The sequence below is a fragment of the Rana temporaria genome, chromosome 1 (assembly GCF_905171775.1).
Source record: "Rana temporaria chromosome 1, aRanTem1.1, whole genome shotgun sequence".
Classification (NCBI taxonomy): Eukaryota; Metazoa; Chordata; class Amphibia; order Anura; family Ranidae; genus Rana; species Rana temporaria.
In genome coordinates, this window is record NC_053489.1 from 228,025,034 (window position 1) to 228,048,919 (window position 23,886).

A 23,886-nucleotide genomic window follows, 5' to 3' on the forward strand; every position below is an offset into this window, starting at 1 on the left:
CCTGGGGGCGTTTAAAATTTAAATGAGGCGCGCTCCCGCGCCGGCCGTACTGTGCATGCGTGTGACGTCATTTTCCCGACGTGCAGCGCGCGAACGTAATTAACGTCGGTCGGCTTTGAGAATTTCGACGGGACACTAAAGTTGCGACGGGTGAAAAAAAAAGACGCGCCGGGAAAACAAATAATTTAAAAAAAAAATGTCAGCGTCGCTCAGCATGCATTCCTGAGAGGGAGAACTCCATGCCAATTTTCAAAGAAAAAAACGGCATGGGTTCCCCCCCCAGGAGCATACCAGGCCCTTAGGTCTGGTATGGGTTGTAAGGAGACCCCCCTACGCCGAAAAATTGACGTAGGGGGTACCCCTACAATCCATACCAGACCCGTATCCAAAGCACGCTACCCGGCCGGTCAGGAATGGGAGTGGGGACGAGCGAGCGTCCCCCCCCCCTCCTGAGCCGTGCCAGGCCGCATGCCCTCAACATGGGGGGGTTGGGTGCTCTGGGGCAGGGGGGCGCACTGCGGGCCCCCCCACCCCAGAGCACCCTGTCCCCATGTTGATGAGGACAGGACCTCTTCCCGACAACCCTTGCCATTGGTTGTCGGGGTCTGCGGGAGGGGACTTATCGGAATCTGGGAGTCCCCTTTAATAAGGGGGCCCCCAGATACCGGCCCCCCACCCTAAGTGAATGGATATGGGGTACATCGTACCCCTATCCATTCACCTGGAGGCAAAAAGTAAAATTTAGTAAACGCACAACACAAGGCTTTTTAAAATAATTTATTATTCTGCTCCGGATGCCCCCCCTGTCTTCGTTATTAGCTCAATTAGCAGGGGGGGCTTCTTCTTCCGCTCTCCGGGGGTCTTCCGCTCTCCGGGGGTCTTCTCCGCTCTCCGGGGGGGGCTTCTCCGGACTCCGGGGGGCTTCTTCCATCTTCTCCCCTCTTCCGCTGTTGACTCGGCGAACCCCGGTTCTTCTGCAGCTCTCTGGTGCCTTCTTCTTCAGCGCTGGCTGCCTGCTATGTTTGTGTGTTAGCTCGATTTCAAACAGGCAGCCGGCGCGGTCTTCTGTGGCGTCAGGGTCTTCTGGTCTTCTCCCCTCTTCCGATGTTGCCTCGTCGCCTGTTGTCGCTGTAATGATGGAAGCGCGCCTTGCATCACATTTATATAGGCATCACCGTCCCATCATGCTCCGGTAGGTACCCACGTGGTGGGTGCCTACCCACGTGCACCCACCACGTGGGTACCTGCCGGAGCATTCACTTAGGGTGGGGGGCCGGTATCTGGGGGCCCCCTTATTAAAGGGGACTCCCAGATTCCGATAAGTCCCCTCCCGCAGACCCCGACAACCAATGGCAAGGGTTGTCGGGAAGAGGTCCTGTCCTCATCAACATGGGGACAGGGTGCTCTGGGGTGGGGGGGCCCGCAGTGCGCCCCCTGCCCCAGAGCACCCAACCCCCCCATGTTGAGGGCATGCGGCCTGGCACGGCTCAGGAGGGGGGGGGACGCTCGCTCGTCCCCACTCCCATTCCTGACCGGCCGGGTAGCGTGCTTTGGATGCGGGTCTGGTATGGATTGTAGGGGGACCCCCTACGTCGAATTTTCGGCGGAGGGGGGTCTCCTTACAACCCATACCAGACCTAAGGGCCTGGTATGCTCCTGGGGGGGAACCCATGCCGGTTTTGAATTTAAAAATTGCCGTGGAGTTCTCCCTCAGGAATGCATACCAAATGCCGTCGCTGGAATGGGCCTTTACAAGGTTTGGCTAACTTTCCACATTATAAAACCAGCCCTAGTTTTGCGCAGGCAAATTCGGAACTTACGCAGAAATCACAGTGCTGAAATGCTTTGAAAATCTGCTTAAGTCCTCATTTGCATACGCAAAGCTGCATTTCAATGAGAAATGCCCCCAGTGGCGGATGCGGTACTGCATCCTAAAATCTGACCGTGTAAGTGTCTTACACATGTCAGATTTTCTGCCTAACTTTGGAAAAAGCCTTTTGAGAATCGTTTCCAAAGTTAGGCACAGGGATACGCAGGCTGAACAGCAGTTAAGTCTGCGTATCTCTTTTGAGAATTTGGCCCCTTGTGTGTAAATGTAATGTTGCAGTGATACAAGATTTGGGACCTTGTATTACTCACTGGGGTGTCTGCACACAGTGGCGACTCCAATGCCGCCCTGCATACACTGGCATTAATGGGAATTGTGATCAAGTGATTTTTAAGGCAAAGCCTTAAATGAAATTCATCTATATTTTTATATTTCGCAATATGTTTAGCTATAGAAATATAAATATCATTTTATTGAATGAAATGTGAATATAGGTCTGGTATTTTTAGTAAGATATATAATCATAATTGTACAGCTATTGACTCTTGTCTACGATTTATCTTTTTCAGAATGTGCATTTGAAAACCGCAGAGATACACTGTCTGAAGATGACTGCACCACTGTGGGTTGATCTGAAAGTCTTTGGTTTTTTATAATGGCAAGGCAGGTATAAATATTTGATAATTAAATGGAGATCATTTTCCCATGTCATTAATAATTGACTGACTTTAGATGGATTGAGAGGATATTATAAGGATAGTGTGGCAGAGCTTGCCTTGTGTTTCTGCCAGTAAATCAATTAAGCAAGCTTCCCTAAGTTAGAGAATGTGTCTGCTACTAGCTAAACTGTATTTAGTGTACTATGTATATTTATAGTATTTGACTAAGGCTAGGTTCACACTGATGTGGTGCAAGTTGAATCCGTTTTGTAGTAACGTTGATGCGGTTTCAGGCAATTCCAATGCATTTTTTATACAGCTATGATTTGTTCTCTCACACATTCTCTCTCCCTCAAGTAAAGGGAGAAAGAACATCCTGGAGTTGTGTTAACTTAGGACAGATGAGCGCTTTGCATGCGTTTACCGTTCAAGCCTAGGGAGGTAAAAATCGCAAACCCTCTGCACTCCCATAGGACCCTTTTTTTAAATCGCAACAAAATCACACTGCTAATATGTGAACTGCCTCCATAGAAAGTTAGGTTTATCGTCATGCGATTCCATGCATTCTGGAATGCATCAATGTGAGCCAGGGCGAACATTGAGCCCTGGCTTAGCAATAATGAGGATTTTTTTTCCTGACTCACTAAATTGTGTGCACCTGATAATAAAGTACAACTAAAGGCAAAAAACGTATCTCAATTGTACAATACACGACTCGCAATTTATAGACCATGAATTATATGCATGCTACCGTCGGCTGACTGGACACTTAAAAAAGACTTGCTAGGACCGCCTGTAGTGCATACTCGTATAGATAGCCCTTTATACTGCATGAGACTTGAGTTATTTTGCTAGTATTCTTAGGTGATGGACCTGTTCTGCTCTAGAGAAGTATTTTTGTTATTAACCATTCAAATTTTGTCTTCTGACACTTCTAAGATCTGACTGCTTATTGCCCATTGCTATCTATAGCAGTTTCTGAATGGTCCCACTCTGTGTAACCTCAGGGACTGTACTTGGATCCCATTGTGTGGGGACAGCCTCTGTTTGCTGCAGGTATTGGAGCCTACATTATACCCTTACCTTGGCAAGAAGTGCAATATGTATAGTTGGTCATAAGGTGGACTGCTGTGGTCCGTTTTCTATGGATCTCAGACCCTGAAGAACCCTTTTGGGGTATGTCCACCATGACGGATGAAGCCTGGAACTCCAGTATGTCCACCATTATGGATAAGATTAGACAGTGTTACTTTTTTATGTGTTGTTCTTTTGGGGCCATACTAAACATTTGCACAAGTGCTCGTGCAAATGCTCTGATACAAAAAAAAACAATACCTTCAGACTTGGTTCACATATGTGTGGGTAGGTTTGCAGTGCGATTTCAAAGCATGGTCCAGTGCAATTTCATTCAGCAATTCAGGTGTGATACCAATGTGAATTGTACTGTATGAGATTAGAAATTGCACCTGAACCAGACTGAAATCACACAGGACTCCTTTTCAAAAAGCACTGTGGCCCATCTACGCACATTTGAACAGGCTGTAAATGTTTTCTGTAAATATCTCCTATATGGGCACGGTTTAGGAGATATTTATATTACATGCAGCCAGGGACATGACTGGTGCATGTGCTCTGAAGGAATGGCCACCCGTGTGCTGCTCCTTCCGAGCCCTGTGCCGTGAAGAGTGGCTCCCGCGTGTATGTGTGGGAGTGATGTCATCATGGCTCCAGCCAGTCAGTCGGAGCCCACAAACCCAGAAGCAACATGGGTGAAGATGGAAGCGGCGCTGGAACATCTTCGTTTCACAGTAAGTTTCACATAATGTTCTAGTATGCAATGTATATGACTTTACCTTGCAGTGAAAAAAAACAGTCCAGCGGTATACAAGCGCTTTAATGTTAACACCAATTCCTGGCCTTTTAATAAGGTAAAGCACAGTGCATTAGCACACAATGCAGCTTGATTGGCAAAGAAATTAAGAGTTCAGGCCAGGCCGGGCACTATCTGATGGGAGACCCATATTGTTAGAACACCAGCAGACCATTTATAGGATCACAGCTGCTGCACTGACTGCCGTCATCCCAGTTGACAGCCGTGCTGGTGAGTGACCCTAAATGCAGACAGTATGCGTTCACATTTATCTGCATGGCTGTCAAGTTGGGACAAGCAATTGTGTCACTGTCTCTCTGAGACCAGGGGAGTTTCTGGTATACATAGACAAAATGCTCATGTGCACATATCAACTTTCCTTTACATTTGCTTGCTGCTTTTTGATGTGGGAGACCAGCACTTGCATCCTGTAGCACAGTGGTCTCCAAACTGCGGCCCGGGGGCCTTTTCTTAACTTTACCTGGCCCTTGGAGCACTATTCTTCCCTCTGATACAAGGCACGATCCCCCCCCCCCACTGACACCAACAATGGACCATTATTCCTCCCACTGACACCAATGATGAGGCAATATACCTCTCATTGACACCAACAATGGGGAACTATTTTTCTCCCCTTAATACCCAAGACGGGTTCTTATGTACTCTTCTCCGAATGGCCAGAATCTGGCCCCTCAAGTCTGAAGGACACTAAACCGGCCCCTTTGTTTAGTAAGTTTGGAGACCCCTGCTGTAGCACTACCATTTGGACTCTCCTCTGCTCTGTTCCCAAAAGTAGCTCCTCTATGGATCAAGGGCATTCAGGTCACATATTACCTGGACAACCTCTTGCTGAAAATAATTGATTCAGTTCCTTCAAACATTTGGCTGGACAATAAACTTTCCAAAATCTATCCTCCAGTCTGGGACACCGGCCAAGCCAGAATTTTCCTCCTTCAATAAAAAGTTGCTTACATAAAGTTCCACATGCTGGACCCTCAGGTCAGAATGACGCCCCCTTAGTTCCCGTCAGCATGAGAGTTCTGACCCTAATAGTAGGCAGACCCCTTTGCCCAATTGCAAGTCCAGACCTCTTCAGTCTAACATACTCGCAATGTGAAACAATCAAATCCCACCCCTGGATCGCCCAATGCTTCTATCTAGCCAAAGCTCTCCCTGGCATGGTGGGTCGTCGGTTCTACTCCAGAACTGAGAAAACTGTCCCTTAACATGCTTTGAAAGGTGGAGACATTGAATGCCAGTATTACAGGATGGGGCAGAGTTTACAATTGCCCCCCAGCAGCTGAGAGCCATGATTATTTCTTCAACACTACTTTCCCTTCTGCAAGGTGACTCGTTTGTTCAAGGTGCAGTCAGACATTACAACAGTGATGACCTACATAAACCATCAGGAGGGCGCCAAAGATCAGAGAAACAAGTCTGCTATTCTCCTGGGTGTAAACTTGCATTAAACGATCTCGGCTGTCCACATCCCTGGATTGAACAATTGGCAGATGGACTTTCTAAGCCACCAACGCATAGACCCAGGAGAGTGGTGACTGTACCCCGAGATCTTTCAAACTCGGGGTCAGAGGTGGGGAATCAGCAGATGTTCATATCCTGGCCTCTGGGTTCAAAAACAAGCTAAACAAATGAATTGCCAGGGCCAAGGATCCTTTTATCCTTCTCAGTAGATGCTTTAGTGATTTCTTGGACTCGATTCACACTGGTGATTCTCATCGCACCAAATTGACCCTAGGATCCCTATTTCATCCTGCTTCTCAGTCACTGGCTTTAACAGCATGGCTATTTAAACTTGAGTCCTGAAAAATAGAAGTTGTTCCCACCTTACTTAGAGCAAGAAAATACAAATCCACCAAGATTTACCATTACACATTGACGACTTACTTTGCATGTTGTGAAGACAGAACCTTAGGGAATACTGTCACTTGTATTTTGCCCCTTCTTCAGTCTTGTCCCTGAGTACCCTTAAGGGACAGGTGTCTGCTTTATCTAATCTCTTCCAGAAACTACTAGCCTTGCAATCACTAAGCAAGACTTTTCTTCAGGGAGTTGCCCACATAATTGCCCCCATTTCAACCTTCTCTGTCACCTTGGCATTTTTTTTCAAAATTCTTTATTTACTCACAACAAAAAGCGCGTCCACATGGACCACATCAATGCAATGTAAACAGTAACATCTTCATACATGCCCGTTTATATCAGTACAACACAGTAAAACGTTGGATATAACAAAATCCGCGGTTGTGCGGCATCATGCCCTGAAGACCGCGTTTCCCCAGTCCACTCCTGGTGGGCATGCCCACCAGTGGGCATCTATCTACAGGGTGCATTACGGTTTCAGTGATCCGTAGACACGCCCTTCTTTTCCCGTTATCCAAAAAGAGAAGGTGGGGGAGAAGAAAGGAAGACAGAATGAGAAGGAAAATGAGAAAAGAGGTGGCAGGGGAAAGGGGGGGGGGGAGTGGGGGGGTGTCCGCGAGCATGGAGCTCAGCATCTTTCTGATTTGTTTTTTCTTTACAAAGTGGCCAGGTTAATCTTTCCCTATTAGGGGGGGGGGGGGGGGTCCAGGGTGGGCAGTCTATGTCGGTCTCCTAAGTGCTTGTCCTTCGTCGGAGTACACCTTGGCATTTTACCTGGTGCTTTTTGTTGTTCAGAGACTTCCCTTTGAACCAATTAGATATTCCTTTGAATTACCTCACTTGTAGGATTGCCTTCATGGTGGCCTTTAGATCTGTTAAGAGAGTTTCTCAGCAAAACCTTTCTTTCTACCTAAGGTGGCCTCTTCTTTCCACCTCAATGAAGACATTTTTCTCCCTTGCCTCTGCTGTTTTCCCCCCGAAACATAACAAGGAAATTGTCCTGTGCTGCTTGAATGTGATCAGAGTCTAACCTAGTAGCAGTGCCTCTGTTTGCAGGACTTGGTGTTCTGCCTGTAGGACATTGTAGAGGACATCTTGCTTCGTGCTCCACCATTGCCACGTTGATCAGAAAACTTATTTACAGGCCCATGCCCTTAAAGCGGAGGTCCCATGAAAAAAAAAAAATTAAAAGCCAGCAGCTACAAATGCTGTCCATGGTGCCCGCTATGCCAAAGCCAAGCAATCGGTTGTCTCTCGGCTGCCCCCGCTGCCATCCTCGGTGAGGGAATCGGGCAGTGAAGCCTACTGAGCGTGCGCGAGTCCTCGCTGGTCCCCGCTGTCTCCTGGGACCAATGTGTTTCCCAGAAGACAGCGGGGGTGACGCGAAGGGGCGTGACTCAGTCTATTCCCAGAAGTGGGTGCAAACACCTTTATTATACAGGTAGATATCTGCACCCCCTCCTCCCTGATAGGTGCCAAATGTGACACCGGAGGGGGGGAGGGTTCCAAAAAGTGGAGGTTCACTTTTTGTGTGGACCTCCGCGTAAAAGCAGATCTTGGCATCTGAGCACCATAAACCAATAAAAGCTAATTTATTTTTAATATTCATGTACCTATTCTTTCTTTTGTTGAGAAATCACTTTGAAAACCCCCTCTAGCATTTCTGGCCATCTTGAGTAAGGGCAAATCATTTTTTTTTTTGTAGCCTTTTATTCCTGAAATGAATGAATGAATGAAAAACTTGTATAGCGCGGCACATGCGAACTGAATCGCCTCTGGGCGCTGGTTGTTCGTGTCTCAAGACATCAGAAGAGCAGAGTTTTGATCTGCTTTCTGAAAGACAGGTGGTTTTGCTCCAACCGAATGCTGGTTGGTAAAGCATTCCATAGCCTGGGACCTTGGAAAGCAAACCTTATTTCTCCTTTGGACTTGTATTTGGTTTTTGGAACCTTGACCAGATTTTGGTCGGTGGATCGCAGAATGCGGTTGGAATTGTGAGGTTTGATCTTGTCGCATAGATATCGCGGAGCCTTCCCATGGATGCACTTATGTGTCAGGCAGAGTGCTTTGAATGCAATTCTGTCTTTCACTGGCAACCAGTGAAGGGATCTCAGTGAAGGTGAGATTGATTCCCATGATTTTTTCCCAGTCACAAGTCTTGCGGCCATATTCTGTACGACTTGTAGACGAGCGATTTGGTACTTAGGGAGCCCGAGGTAAAGGGCATTTGCATAGTCCAGTCTGGAATTCACAATTGTTCCCACCACGACTGCTACGTCTTCTTTGGGGATAAATGGAATAAGTCTGCGAAGTAGGCGCATCAAATGGTGCGATCCGCTGACTACTGACCCTATTTGTGCGTCCATTGTCATGAAGGTGTCAAAAGTGACTCCTAGACTTTTGACTTTGGAGCTAGGGGAGATGATTTGTCCCAGAATGGGCGGTGGTATCCAGTTTGTTGCCAGTTGACTCTTCCGACTGGCGTGAAACATAAAAAGTTCTGTTTTAGAGCTATTGAGTTTAAGATAACTCTTAGTCATCCAGTTTTCTATTGAAGAGAGACATTTCTCTAATCTGAGATGATGATCCTTTTTGTTGCAGATGCGAAAATACAGTTGCGTGTCGTCTGCATAAGAGTGATAGAGTAGTTCTTGGCTACTGATAATATCAAACAGAGGACGAAGATAGATGTTGAACAGCACCGGTGATAGGGGGGATCCTTGGGGGACCCCACATGGCACCGTGCGTTTTTCCGACGTGAAAGATCCCAGTTTCACTGTTTGTGATCGGTTTCCAAGAAAAGAGGAAAACCATGGTAAAGCACCTTCTGCGACTCTGGCTACTTCTGCTAGTCGCCTCAGTAACAATTTATGGTCTACTGTGTCGAAGGCTGCGCTTAGGTCCAGCAGAACCAGGAGACAAGATTCTCCTTCGTCTGTGGCCTCAAGCGCATCGTCCCATATTTTCAGTAAGGCCGTTTCCGTCCCGTGTCCGGGACGGAAACCGGATTGAAATGGATCAAGTAGGTTGTGGGTATCCAGATGCTGTTGCAGCTGTTGTACCACCACTTTCTCCATTATCTTTGAGAGAACATTTAGGCCTGTTATGGGACAGCGGTGAGTTGGGTCCATGGGATCCAAATTAGGTTTTTTCAAGATGGGCTGGATTGTGCCCTCTTTCAGCAGGGATGGCACTATGCCTTCCTTAAATGACTGATTTATAAGCTGTGTGATGGGAGGCGCCAGGATGTCGGCACATTCCTTCAGTAGCTTGGTGGGAATGATGTCATTGGGTGCTGTGCTGTTCCGCAACGCACCAATGATATTTTTGGTGGTATTGACGGAGATTGGTTCCAGAGTGAACTTTGTTGATTGTAGAGGGTTTCTGTCGGTGTTTTGTAGTTGATTGAAGAGGGGGCTGAGCGGAGTATTGTTTTGCAGAATACTTACCCGAATTCTTTCAATTTTGTTGATGAAGAAATCCGATAGTTCATTACAGAACTCTTGGGTGTCTGAAGTGGGGACTTCAAGACATCCCGGATTCATGGTCTGGGTGACCATCCTGAAGAGTTCTCGTGGGCGGTTCATGGCGCTGTTAATCACCATGGAAAAATGATGTTTTTTGGCTTTGAAGATTTCTTTGTGATATCGTGTTGTTATTGCTTTGTAGATGGTGAGGCGATCTTCTGAAGGGCTTCTTTTCCAGGCGGCTTCCGCCCTTCTGCGCTCTTGCTTCAGTAGCGACAGCTGGTTATTGAACCAGCTGGACTTTTTTTCCCGAATGCGGACTTTGCGTTTTGGTGCTACTAAGTCGGCTGACTGTAGCAGAGCTGCATTTATGGCATCCAGTGTATCTGAGGCTGCTAACTGAGGAGGAATAGCCACAATTCGGTTTCCCAGGGTAGATTTGAAGAGTTCCGAGTGGAGCTTCTTCTGAGATCTAGCCCAGTGTATTGTCACCGGCTTGGGTGCTTTTATAACTAGTGGAATTTTGGAAATTGTGAAACTAATTGCATGGTGGTCTGTCCATGGCAAAGGTTCATTACCCAAAATGTTTATTTTCAGATTTTGTCTGAAAATTAGGTCGAGTGTGTGACCTGAAGCATGCGTGGGTCCGCATATAAGTTGCTGTAGTCCTAACCCTTCCAGGTGGTCGATGCAGGCATCCGCAATGGGATCCTGTGAGGAGTTGGCCCACAGATTGAAATCCCCGAGCAGCAAAAGATGATTGCTGTTAAGGGAGTAAGTGGATGTGAACTCCGTTAATGATGGTAAAAACTGCGATTTGGGTCCAGGTGGTCTGTAGCAGAGGAGAATGTGCACAGTCTCCTGGGAGTTAGTTTGAAGTTGAAGAGTAAGGGTTTCCATAAACGGTAGAGGATTTTGAAGGACCGGCTTAGTGATTGCAATATGAGATTTATGAATCACCGCAAGGCCTCCTCCTCTTTGCCCTATTCTGTTTTCCGTTAAGATGCGATAATTTACTGGCACCAGTTCTCCGAGAATGGTGTTGCAGTCGTCTGAAAGCCAGCTTTCTGTGATAAAGAGGCAGTCTAGATCGTTGTGTAGTAAGAAATCGTGGATTTCTGATCGGTGTTTTACAGCCGATCTAGTGTTAATCAAAGCACATGATATGTGCTTGAGCTGTGTTGAATGGTTGAAATTTTTGATGATCGATCGACGATCGAATCTGAAAAGTTGATCTATTTTTAAGGCCTTTTTGGTGACGGCAGGTAATACTGTTGCGAATTGTCTCAGACCCCAAATAGTTTCTGCAGAGTATCGCATTTTAACCATTGTTGCCAGTCACCGTGGATGGGGGTGCAGGTGTTGCGTGAGAATGGAGAGAAGATTCTCTGAATCCTCACTCTCGGCTTTTTTGGTCCAGAGGAAGGCAAACCCTGGCCGTGCTGGCCAATGTGCTACGGCAGGGAAAAAAATTCCTTCCTGATCCCTGAAAGGCGATCGGATCAATCCCTGGATCAAACACTGTTAGATTGTGGAGGGGAAAAGGGGGGGATGCGGGGTGTCACTGTTGCTGGGGTGTACCAAGATGGCCGCCAGACAAAGCACAGGACCCAGGCTAGGGGGGCTGTCAGCTGGGTAAAAAAGCTAATTTTACCGATCTGGTTGCTGATCGGGGGATGGTGGGGACCTCTAGGGGTGCAGGGGAGATAGTCCTAAGAAATCTGCACTATTTGGTGGCGTGTGCAGGGTGTATGGTCGGCGCGCCGGTAGGCCGCGGCTGAAGCCGCGGACTTTCCTGAGGCGCGGCGGCCGCGAAAAGGACCAGGGTGGCGCGGGCGTGTAAAGACGCCGGAAAGTTCACCCAGGGGGGGTGGCTGGGGGCCACCACAATCGTGGGTGGCCGTACGGGCGGCGATGCCGAGCGAAAGCGGGGCAGAGAGCCGCAGTGAGGGGCCTGTGTGACGGCTGTCCTGAGAAGGACGGTCGTCAATGGTTCCCCAGGATGGCAGGCCCTGAGAGACCAGGGTCTTGCCTGCGGAGAAGATGGAGTCCACGTGGAGAGAGGAGAGAGGAGCTGGTTCCTGGTTCCTATCTGCCCTTAGCTTTGGCATACAGGCAGGAAGCCAGGCAGTAAATAAATATAATAAAAAAGGTTAAAAGTAAATATTATATACTTTCCGATCTATTTACTAATGCTAGCAGAACAATTAAAAATAATCCATGCTGATTGGGAGAGAAGTTCCACTTTAAGGAGAGGGTTCCTTCTATCCCCATCAGAGCTCATTCCACCAGCGCTGCTGGGGTCTCTTGGGCTTTTCAGCATCATGCATCTGTATGCCAGATTTGCTGGGGGCCACCACCATGTACTCCAAGTTCTACAAGATAGATGTGCAGGTCTCAGCTGATGTGAGATACATCTGTGAGGTGCTTCAAGCTGTTGTTTTGAGGGTCTTCAGCTTTTTTTTAAAGCTTGTGATTTTTATTTTTTTTGTTGGGCCTGTTGGCAGTTCTGTTTATGATGTCCACCCCTCTATGAATAGGAGTCTAGTGTGCTGTAAGATAATGGAAATCATAATTTGCTTGTAAATTGCTTATGTTTTGAGTACAGCACATGACACTGGCTCCTCCTCTCCATGTCTTTAACTGTCCTTATTGCTTGCTAATATAAAAATAAAAAACCTCAGTGGGTAGGTTTATATGAATGCACACTAGAGGTGTCCCTAACAAGAAGTTTTTTTTTTTTGCCAGTGTCCAATCTGAATGTAGCCAGCAGAGCATATATAACCCATGGTCTGTGAATACAAGTCCTGTACTGTACCCCAAGGTAAGGAAGTTACAAGTCATTTGAGAGGTCTATTTTTTTTCATTTTGAATAGTGTAAGGAAGGGTTGTAACCCCTGTCTGTGTCCCATTGGGAAGATTTTCTCTTTACTTCCTGTCCAATAGGCACATCAGGAAATGAGGCAATCCCTGATTGTGACCAGGGTCAACAGAACCAGTGTCTCTATTGGAAGATTTGCCTCTACTCCTGTTCTGGTACAACCCAAAATGTAGGATTATCTTTCACTGTCAGTGATAAGCGCAAACAGTACATATGGGGTAAATCTCCCCAACAGGTACGCAGATAGTAATATAAACCTGAGAGGATTTCTAAACCCCTCCACTCTATCCAAAACAAAAAAATAAAGTTTTGTCTTTTTAGTTGTATTATTAAGTTTATTAAATTTTTTGGCACCTAATGTAAGTAAAAGGGGATGGCCAAAACAATGCTAATGTGGAACGTGATTTTTTTTCCCCCTGTAAAATATACAATGCTAAGCTAATGTAGATCATAGTTCTTTTTCTTTCTTCTTTTTTTTTTTTTTGTATTATTATGCTAAATAAATTTTAGTAAATAAACACTGTTTAATATTGGCATTCATATTGCCTTTTATGCATCAGCTGCTTTTATAAACACACATGGGGCCGGATTCACGTACATCCGCGTAAAATTGCGCGGGCGTAACGTATCTGATTTACGTTACGCCTCCGCAATGTACATGGGCAAGTGCTGTGTTCTCAAAGCACTTGCTCCGTAAGTTGCGGCGTAGTAGCGCAAATTGGCCGACGTAAGCCCGCCTAATTCAAATTTGGATCAGGGGTAACTACTGTGACCTGACGTGATTGACGTTTTTGCGGAACGGCGCATGCGCCGTCCGTGGAATTTCCCAGTGTGCATTGCTCCAAAGTACGCCGCAAGGACGTCATTGGTTTTGACGTGAACGTAAATGACGTCCAGCCCCATTCACTGACGACTTACGCAAACGATGTAACTTTTTCAAATTTTGACGCCGGAACGACGGCCATACTTAACATTGTTATGCCGCTTTTATGCCTCATATAGCAGGGGCAACTATACGCCGGGAAAAGCCTAACGTAAACGTTGTAACTTTACTGCGTTGGCCGCGCGTACGTTCGGGAATTCGCGTATCTAGCTAATTTGCATACTCTACACGGAATTCGACGGAAGCGCCACCTAGCGGTCAAAAAAAAATGCAGTTAAGATCCAACCAGGTAAGAGACTTACGCCTGTCGGATCTAATGGTTATTCTAAGAATCAGGCGCATAGATACGACGGGTCGGATTCAGACTTACGACGGCGTACGTGGCGCTGCGCCGTCGTAAGTCCTTTCAGAATCTGGCCCATGGAGTTTAAAGTCTTCAGCTGTTCTCATGCCTGTTGATCATTTGACTTTTTTAAACTACAATTCTCATCATATATTGTGCTGGTTACTTCTGGGGAGCATTCAGGGGCAGGTAATATATATAGTGTGTGTGTTTCCTGTTTTTGCTGTTGAGTCACTCAGAAGCAGATCAACTTTGAAGATAAAACGTGTGACATGGTAATTATAGAGCTATTATACACTTTTCATGCCACCAATTCGGACAGTAATTATTTCCATTACCCGTCTTCATATATGTATTTCCTTGTGTACACTCATCTAAGCAGAGGTTTGTCTAAAATACCCTTGTCAATCATATAATACCTTTTTTATATATGGTGCATAGAAATTTTTTACGCTATCATTTTTCATGTTCCATTGTTGAACAATAATTCACAGTGGATTTTTTTTTCCAACATAAATACAGTATACTTTTAATGCCAGGGTGAAAATTTTAATTACGCATTTTAAACACTCACTTCTAGCAATAGGGTCCCTTCCAAATGTTTTATTATTGCTACAGTTTAACCATAATGACACATACAACAGATTCAGGTAGTACTTATTTGCCTCTTTTTGAATGGCTGTGAGCAATTCAAAAAGTTACTGGTAAATCCAGTGCATAGATGATGTGCTTTCTGACTGCCCTCTTCCTCTGGACATTTGATAGGGTTGTCCTGAAGGAAGGTTTTTTGCTTAGAAACGCTTGTGGTTCCATGGAAGAGCTCTCTGTTGTGGGTGACCATGCTACTCTGCCATTTTGTTTTCTGTTAGTATCTAAGCTCTCGGTTTCAGTTAGCAAGCTGGAGGAAGTGTTAGGGACTACAAGTGTGCTGATCGGCAAATTTGAGGTGTGCCCTGCACCGCATTCAAATCGCACTGGCCTTGCGATCTGCAGTGTGTGTCGGTGAAATCGTAACCGCACCCAAAATGCAGGTGGCAAATGCAAAACTACCATGTGATCAGGTTGCAGTGCTGTTCCAAAATTGCATTCACAAAGTGAATGGGATGAAATCGCACCACTCTGAATCCCATGTGAATTGAACAGGAATGCGGTTTGGTTCCTGTGTGATTTACATGCAGTTCATAAGGTGAACCGAGGCTAAGGCTATATTTACACTAGATGCAGTGGGGCTAAGCTGGTCGGCTATTCCAATGTAGTCCCACCGCATGACAAGCAAAATGCCTGGTCTCCAGTTTGCTTGGTTCACACCTCTGTGAACGATATGCCCTTTCTAAAGTGCGCATGCGCCGTAGACATCGGTGCACGGCTTGTACAGCCTAAAGGTCATCTATAAATTATCTATTTATTTTTTTGGATTGATTAGGGAATTTTGGGATTTACCCTTGCAGTCTTGGTGACAGGAAATGAAGGTAAACCTTCAACTTCAACAGAATGAAATGCTTTTATTTTTATAGGGCAGTGTTAACAACCCTCATCCGCTTTTTACGTCCATGTCCCTCTTGCTGATTTTTCCCTCTCTTCTATTCTTGTATAACTGTTATCAACAGGAGAGAAAGCAAGGACGATCTCTCTAATGGAACTATGGATATCGGTAAAAACTTGACTCCCGTATCAAAACCCTTTTTATAAAAAAATTAAAAATGAATAATAATAAAAAGGTTACATGCTTTTTATAAAAAAACTAAAAATGAATAATAATAAAAAGGTTACATGCTTTAAATGTAAAATCCTAATTGATTTCTATGGGTTACTAAAAATGTGCTTTATGGAATTCTGTTTGGTGTAAGTGGACTTGTGCAGCTCTGCTCTGATTCTGAGCTTCTCTATGGATTCCTAATGTGCACAATATTTGTCCATTAGATATTCATTTTAAAATGCGGAGCTGTGTGCGTAGTGACAGGAAATAAACGTTCTTGTATAACAGGCTGAAGCTGCATTCTCTCATTTCCTCAAATAGGACGAAGGTTTCCTAATACAATATACAATACTGGTTGTCTAGGTTTCTTTATCGCTTCTACCCAGTCCTACAAAACATCTATGTACCCATGTGACTTCCATATTCAGGCATTTCCAGTTCCCTTTTTTTTTAATGCAAAAAACAGGATTGTGCATCTGGAAAGTGGTAGTACACAACAAATGAATAAGCAATGGATTAAATACTAAACGCTTCCAAAAAGATAAATTGGTCCACAGTGGCTTCGCTTCATAACGTTCTTGTCAGGTGACAAGGCTCTAGTGAATGTGCTTCAATCTGAAGGCTGCATGTTTGTAGAGTGAATGTCCGTGGGATAACAACTGCAGGGAAGCTTTTTTTTTTTTTCTCCTTCCTGAATTTGAAGTCGCCATCAATAAAGAAACAAAAACAGAAAAAACATCCCACTATGTAGAGAAGGATACAGAACAGTGCCACCTATTGTGCAAGTATGGTATCTGACTCAACAATCCACTTCAGTTTGACAGGTAGTTCTCGAATATTATTATTATTATACAGGATTTATATAGCGCCAACAGTTTACGCAGCGCTTTACAACAACAGGGAAGACATTATAGTTACAATACAATTTAATACAGAAATGATCAGAGGGCCCTGCTCGTTAGAGCTTACAATCTAGAATATGACCTCTTGTTGCTTTTGCATCATAAATTGGTGTCCCTACACTAAAGGCCCACTGTCTAAATTGGCCTTAGTATGTGTATGCGTACATATGAGATAAGGAGCTTATAATCTAAGTTCCCTAAGGGCAGAGACTGATATGAATATACAGTACGTAAAGCTGCATAAATTGTCAACACCATATAAATACCAATAATGGGAGCTAATGCAACTGAAACTGTACACTGATGACATCAACGCCTCTAAAAGCCTTATACAAACTACATACAAGATATCCCTGCCCAAGGACCGCCCCTCATTGAAGTGTCTCGCCCTGATGGGTTTAGTCATAAGGACAGGGGTGGCCAGGGCAGGGGAGTCGCTTATATACTTGGCACGATAAAATGCAACAGCTCTAATCATTAAGCGTACCCTGTGCTGTAAAGTGTTGCCCACTGCTGGGCATTCTAAATGAAGTGGCTTTACTCCTCTGTTAGAGTTAAGTTTATTAAAATGCCGCAGACAAAACGGGTATTGATGACAAATTTTTTTTTTTTTAAATGTGACTACCCAAATATGAGCATTCATACTATTGTCGTTCTGCCCATAGCAACACGTGTCACTAGGCATCAGAGTACTACTATTTGAATTGTTCAATTCATCCCTGTTCGTTGATTACATATCATCAGGATACATTTACCTAAATTCAAGCATTACTATACAGAAATATCTCCCATCCCTGATTTTTCCATGCTACAGTTAGGTAACACTTAACACTGGGTCTTATTCCACCCCAAGCCACTGAAGGGGAAAAGCATCAGACCGATGAGGGCATCTCTCGATCACTCCATTCTCTCTACCTATCAGCATGTTCCATGTTTGTACATGAGCACCGTAGCACAATTGATTGGCTCATTGTGCTGCTACTCCCTCCCCCAGTCTGAGCTCTGTTGGACAGGAACTGCAAGAGACTGAAATCATTAAATGTTTGTGTCCGTGAATACAAAGCTGCATTCATTTTGTTTCTTTAATACAGTATCTTCCTGCAGTTTTAAGCTTCAAAGAGGTTCTTCGCTCTGTTTGAAAAAAAAAAATGAAAGTCGGCAGCTACAAATGCTATACCTGCTGACGTTTACTTAGTCGGTTCACACTAGGGCGACACGACTTCCAGCGCGACTTTCAGAGGCGACTCCGACACGACTTGAACATGAACCACAGGGCGATCTGGGGAGATTTACAACACGACTTGAAGTCGTCTCCAGGACAGGAGACTTTCCAGTGGCCAATCAAACAACAATCAGCTCTGAGAGAGGGAGGGGGAGTGAGGGGGGAGGGAGGGGTTTGCCTGAGAAATGTATGTTATCTTCCTGGAAAGTCGCTTCAGTTAAGACAGTGATCAGACTTGGATCAGACTTCCATTGAAATCAATGGGTACAAATCGCCAACAAGCCAGATTGAAGTAGTACAGGAACCTCTTCTGAAGTCAGCGACTTGAGTAGTGTGTATTAACACCGCTCCCATTCACTTACATTGTTTTTCTCTACAGCGCGACTTGGGACGACTTGAGGCGACATGAAGTCGGATCCCAAGTCGCCCCAGTGTGAACCGACTCTTACCGGACAGTTACCTGTCCTAGGATCCAGCACCTTCCTCGCCCAGGCTGGTTCTTTGGTCTTCAAATCCCTTGCACCGGAATGTTTATTGCTGGGAAAATGGGGCTGTGACTCCTTGCTGCTTCACAGCCATCTTCCCACTACATTTACACAAGCCTGCACTGCTTGGTGGATGGTCCCGCAGCCTGCTCAGATCTGTGGTGTATTCCAGAAGGCTCCGGGCAAGGAAATGGGGGGCGGGGGTGGTTGCTGAGCTTCTGGTGGCATCGCCTAGGCAATCAAACCAAAAGTGTCAATGGGTACCCACAAAACAGTTGTTTATTATGTGTGGGCTTAAAGTGGTTGTAAACGATCACCTTGTAAAACCACCCATTCAGTTTAAAATATAAATAAATGGCAAAACATCTGTGTATGTGTATAGAAAATATATTTTGCCCTTTCTTATAAGGGATCACGTGCCCTATGCTCTCGGCTGCATAAGAGCTGGGGGAAGGAGAAACCGCATCACACTGAGCTTCACAGTAAAAAGCTGTGCAGGGGGACGTGTCAGGATAAGTCTGATCATTGAAGGACAGTAGGCTGAATTCCCAGCACAGCTAGAGAACTGACTACAGTGTGCTCTCCTGCTTAGTGTGGTCAGTTTTTTTTATAGGATAGCAGAGGGACTGGCAGGAACACCAGGGAATTTACACAAAGTAAGCAATACAAAGAGAATAGGAGACTTTTTCATACAAGTGCATGGTACAGCAGACACATATTGGGATATGAAGTGCTGGAGTAATAGATGCTCTAAGTACACAAAATAGACACAATTAAAGAGACTTTGTTTTTTTGCATTTACAGATGTTTGGCGGTAGTAATGAGAGGATCACTTTCGTATGACAACTATCCCTCCAACAGAGAGAAGTGGCACAACTGTGCTTAAAGGGTAAGTGTGTGTTTTGTCCCAGTAACAGTGCTTATCATTTACTGACAAAGGTATTAAGGTAGACTTTGTATAAAATTAATAATACTGACAGCATAGTCTACAGTGGGCACTCGGTTTTACCAAAAATCTGTTTCTTAAAGCGGACCTTCAGTCATTTTTTTTTTTTTTCAGCATTCCAGCTATTAAATCTTCTGCCCTATTTCTTTAAAGTGGGGGTTCCCCCAAAAAAAAAAAAATGTAATATTACATCTAGCAGAGTCAGCATAGTAAGGGCATTTACTTTCGTCATTTTTTTTTTTTTCTCTCTGTACATACCTTTTATATTCTGTTTTTGTCCAGGGCTTCCGGGTTCCGATGATTGCGGGACTGGCGTTCCTATCCTTCGGTTCGATGATTGACGGCTTGTGAAACAGGTGATCTGTCGCACAACGCGCGTCACCAGATGTCGGGAAATAGCCAAGCTGCGAGTCGGCACTATACGGCGCCTGCGCAGTCAGCTCTACATGGCGGGCGCAGGCGCCGTATAGTGCCGACTCGCAGCTCGGCTATTTCCGGAAATCTGGTGACTCGCGTTGTGCGACAGGTCACCTGTTTCACAAGCCGTCAATCATCGAACCGAAGGATAGGAACGCCCAGTCCCGCAGTCATCGGAACCCTGAGGCAGGGATAGGAACGCCCAGTCCCGGAGTCATCAGAACGCGGAAGCCCTGGACCAAATCAGAATATAAAGGTAAGTACAGAGGAAAAAAAAAAAAAACCTGCCGAAAGTATATGCCCTTACTATGCTGGCTCTAATGTTAAAAATTTGTTTTTAGGGCGAACCTCCACTTTAACTTTAGATAGTAAAAAAAAATTTTGTCTGCCAGTAAACACCTTATACAGGCCACTTCCTGTTTCTTGTCTGGTAAAAAGCCTAGGCTTCTGACATCATGCACAGCTCTCTCTAACTAGAGATAGAGTTTGCCGAGGAGGGGTGAGTCATAAGAGGGCCAATGAGAGCTGCAGAGCTAGATGTGTTCCTTGTGTATATCCAGGAAGTAAACATGCAGCAGCTTCAGCTGCCCACAGTTAAAATGATTGCAGCCGGACTCAGTAGAGGGAGATTTCTGCAGCATATTTGGCACATACAGAATCACAGTATATATATAAAATAATATGCAAAGATGTTTTTTTATTACAAATTATGTGAGCAGACTGCAGTTCCTCTTTAAAGAGCTTGGCTTTGCCCACTGAATGTTTATATTGGCTCTGTATTGATAATGCCACAATAGTACATCCTAGCCTGCAGGGCATGTTACTTTAGCAATTTTCCACTTTAGCCCTTGACTGCACAATCATTTGTTTGTCTGAAGACATAGATCCTTATGGATACTGAACTCTGCTGTCCAAAGGACATTGCAGTGATTAGCGCCACACTGTGCCTGTATTATACGTTTCATTCTTAAAATGCAGAATATGGCGTGGTATCTGTCTAGGGTTCTCTGCTGAACTCTTACTGGACTGGAGTATTTCCAGAGATGCCCCCAGATTATAGAGAGGGAAGACACTGGTAGGCTACCTTTTTTGGCTTTTTTATTTTTTTTGGCTTTTTTTTTTTATTATTATTATAAAGACAAAACTGAAGAGTGTTAAAAGGTTTTCTCTTTCGTTCATAGACGGACACAGCCTTCATTGACCTTAGGGTTATGCTTCTTCCTACCAGGAGATTTAGGCAGAATTCTACAGCACTTAAGGTGTTAAAAACTTTCCTTCGTGCTGCTCCTCCCAGGGGGCGTGGCTCCCCCAGGCATAACCCACACCCTGCTTTAGCAGCCTCAGTTTGTTTTCTGCCTAACGACAGGAGGTCAAGGCTATCTCTGGAGTTCCTGGACTCTGGAGTTTTTTTCTGGCGATTTTTCTCGCTTTTTTTATTATTTTGTTCCTGCATTTTTGAATCCTGCGATTCTTCTATCAACAGCCGACTGGGTGACAGGCTGGGTCCTCGACTCTTGTAGTCCCCCCATGTTCGGCCTTCGAGCGTGTGCCGGCCCTCAGCTCAGCTTTGGGACGTCCACGACAGGCCCCATTGCTCCAGGGGCGGCCGGGGAACTTTGGTTCTAGGGCACACATATGACCGGTCTCTATGGCTTTGTCGCAGTGTGTCTGGCCGACAGCCATGCCGTTTACGGACGTTGGTTCTGTCTGGGATACCTCCAGTTGGGTAGTCGCAGGACAGGTAAGTAGTGGCCCCTTACTCAGGTAAGTGGTCTGGCTGGTGGTTTCCCTGGGGAGGTCGACTGAGGGTCCGCCCTGCTTTCCTCTCTCCCCTTCCTCTCCCTCCTTCCCCTGACTGGGTAGTGGCTGTGAAGGGGGGCCTCCTGGGTTTTCTTTGTTACCACCGGGGCCCGTGTGTTAGGGGGACTGTGTTGTTACTCTGGGGGGTGCTGCTGTGTGCTGCTGTGTTCTATGAGGTAATTTTTACCTCAGACAGCGGCCGTCTTGGAAATCTCCTTGGTAACGCTGTGATTCTTTTCTGAGGTAACAGACAAAGCAGTCAGGGCTGCTGTGTTCTATGAGGTAATTTTTACCTCAGACAGCGGCCGTCTTGGAAATCTCCTTGGTAACGCTGTGATTCTTTTCTGAGGTAACAAAGCAGTCAGTGCTGCTGTGTTCTATGAGGTAATTTTTACCTCAGACAGCGGCCGTCTTGGAAATCTCCTTGGTAACGATGTGATTCTTCCCTGAGATGACTCGGCACAGCCTCTGGTCAGTTTTAGTGCTGTTACAGTTTTAGTGCTGTGAATCTTCCATGAGGTGAATACACATCACAGTCAGCACATCAGAGCACACCTGAGGTTTTTCAGCTCCCTCTGCAGCTGGGTGGGGTGGTGAATACCGGGGGCCCCCCATGCTCTGCAATAGCAGCAAGGAGGTGACCAGTGGGGTTTTTTTGTCCTGCCTTGCAGGGTGGGTGACTCAGCGCTGACACTATGGAACTCAAGCTATGCCTGAGTTAACCCTTACCGCCCCTCCCCCTGCCACATCTGTTATGTTGGCTGTCCTGGGTTTCTTGCCAGGTTTGAAGCAGCTAGTGCCCGGATGGGGGGTAAAAAAGCGCCCCCTCCCTGAAGCCTGCTTCTGGGGATGACACAGAATCGCTGTTTTTTTCTGGTTCTGTTATGTCAGAGGCTGCGGGTGTTAACCCTTATGGATAGTGAGGATGACTCTGCTGCAGTCAGTTGCTGGCAAGAATTTGTTGGAGCTCTTGTTTCTGCGGTGCGTGAGGCTCTAAAAATTGAGGATGTGGCAGAGACACCTCCGTGTCAGTACCAGCAGACTACCACGCATCGCTGAAGTGTTTCCTTGTGTTCCTTATTTGGACTATATGTTATACAAGGAATGGGATGCACCGCAAAAAGTTTGTCAAAAAACTTTGCAACCCGTTACCCCCTTGAGGGGGGCTTTAAAAAAAAAAAAAAAAAAAAGTAGGTCTCTCCTCCGCCAGTGGACCCCCCTGTGTCCAGACTGCGCAAGGCCACCACATTGCCTGTGGAAGGGGCTCCTGCATTTCAGGATCCCGCTGATAGGAGAGTGGAGGCCGTGGCCCGCTCCCTATTCACGGTGGTGGGTTCGGCGGTGAGGCCGGCTCTGGCCGGGGCCCTGGCAGGCCCCGACTAAAAGGGCGAAGCTCCTGCTGCAGGAGCTGGAAGAAGGACCTCTAAGGTGGCCTTGGTGATCACCGTTAAGGGTGAACGGTCCTTTTGGGTCTTCCCTGACTGGCATCATTGAGGATGCCACAGGTGGTAAGCGCATGCTGTTCCCACGGTTTGGGAAGGGCTAGGGACCTCGCCCTGTGCATGGACCCTCCTTGCCTACCTCCGAGCGTTTTTTCGCTCGCCCTGTGCGGTGGGGGTAGGTCTACATGGTGCTTGAATCCCCGCTGCGGGGTAGCAGCGCACCGGATACCGCATGCCTAACAAGTCTGCGGACATACCTGCTTCCGCCTGAAGGTCTGCTCCCGCCCGTGTCTCGGGTGGGAGACTGGCTTCGCATTGCGAAGTGTTTTCCTTGGGGTACAAGATTGAGTTTCTCTCTTGTCTGCCAAACAGGTTTTTTCCCTCCGGCTTCTGGCCTCCTCCGGTTCGCCGGTTGACTCCGTCAGGGGCTGTCCAGGATCTTCTGGTCAGGGGAGTGATTGTGCCAGTTCCCTCGTTGGAACGGTCTCTGGGTTTTACTCCATTCTGTTTGTGTCCCCATGGAGGATGGGGCCCGGTCGATCCTGGGCCTCAAGTCCCTCGTTTTGTTTTGCCAGGTTTTTCTGGCATCCTTGGATGTCATGAACGTGTACCTGCATATCCTCAAACCACCAGAGATTCTGTGCTTTGCGGTCGGGGGGGACCATTTTCAATGGTGTCCTTCCCATTCGGCGGGTTTTCGCCAAGGTGCTCGTACCGATACTGGCCCGGCTGTGACAGCGGGGGTTTGTTATCATGGGATGTCTGGACGACATTCTCCTACGAGCTTCTTCGAGCTCTGCATTGGTGGAGCCGTGTCTATCACGTGTCAGGCTCTCCGAGTGTTCGGCTGGTTTCTGGATTGTCCTGAAATCAGGGTTGATTCCGTCTCAGGGATACCTGAGACTGGTCCTGGATTCCTCCGGGGCGGGAGTGTTTTTCTCCTAGCGGAAAAACTTCAGACTCTGCTATCTGCTGTGCAGCAGTTGCCGACCCAGAAGCGGTCATCTCTGCGATTCTGCAGGAAGGTTCTGGGTCAGTTGGTAGCCTCTTTCGAGGCGGTTCCGTATGCCCAATTCCACGCCAGGGTACTACGGAGGGAACTGCTGTCACGATGGGACTAGCTTCCGTCATCTCTGGATTACCAGATTCAGTTGAGTCATCTGA

At 46.3% G+C, this 23,886-nt stretch overlaps 1 protein-coding gene across 5 annotated transcripts in view; it reads left to right on the forward strand.

The window, feature by feature from the left end:
• The window catches only part of TPST2 (tyrosylprotein sulfotransferase 2), a 76,583-nt gene that overhangs the window by 37,397 nt on the left and 15,300 nt on the right, over window positions 1–23,886 (forward strand). For 3 of the 5 annotated variants that reach the window (XM_040351131.1, XM_040351150.1, XM_040351157.1), the window contains 3 exons: window positions 2,398–2,495; window positions 12,454–12,529; window positions 18,922–19,006. The gene's annotated coding sequence lies outside the window, so the exon portion shown is untranslated. The remainder of the gene's footprint in view (window positions 1–2,397; window positions 2,496–12,453; window positions 12,530–18,921; window positions 19,007–23,886) is intronic. The other 2 variants (XM_040351141.1, XM_040351166.1) reach the window with 2 other exon arrangements.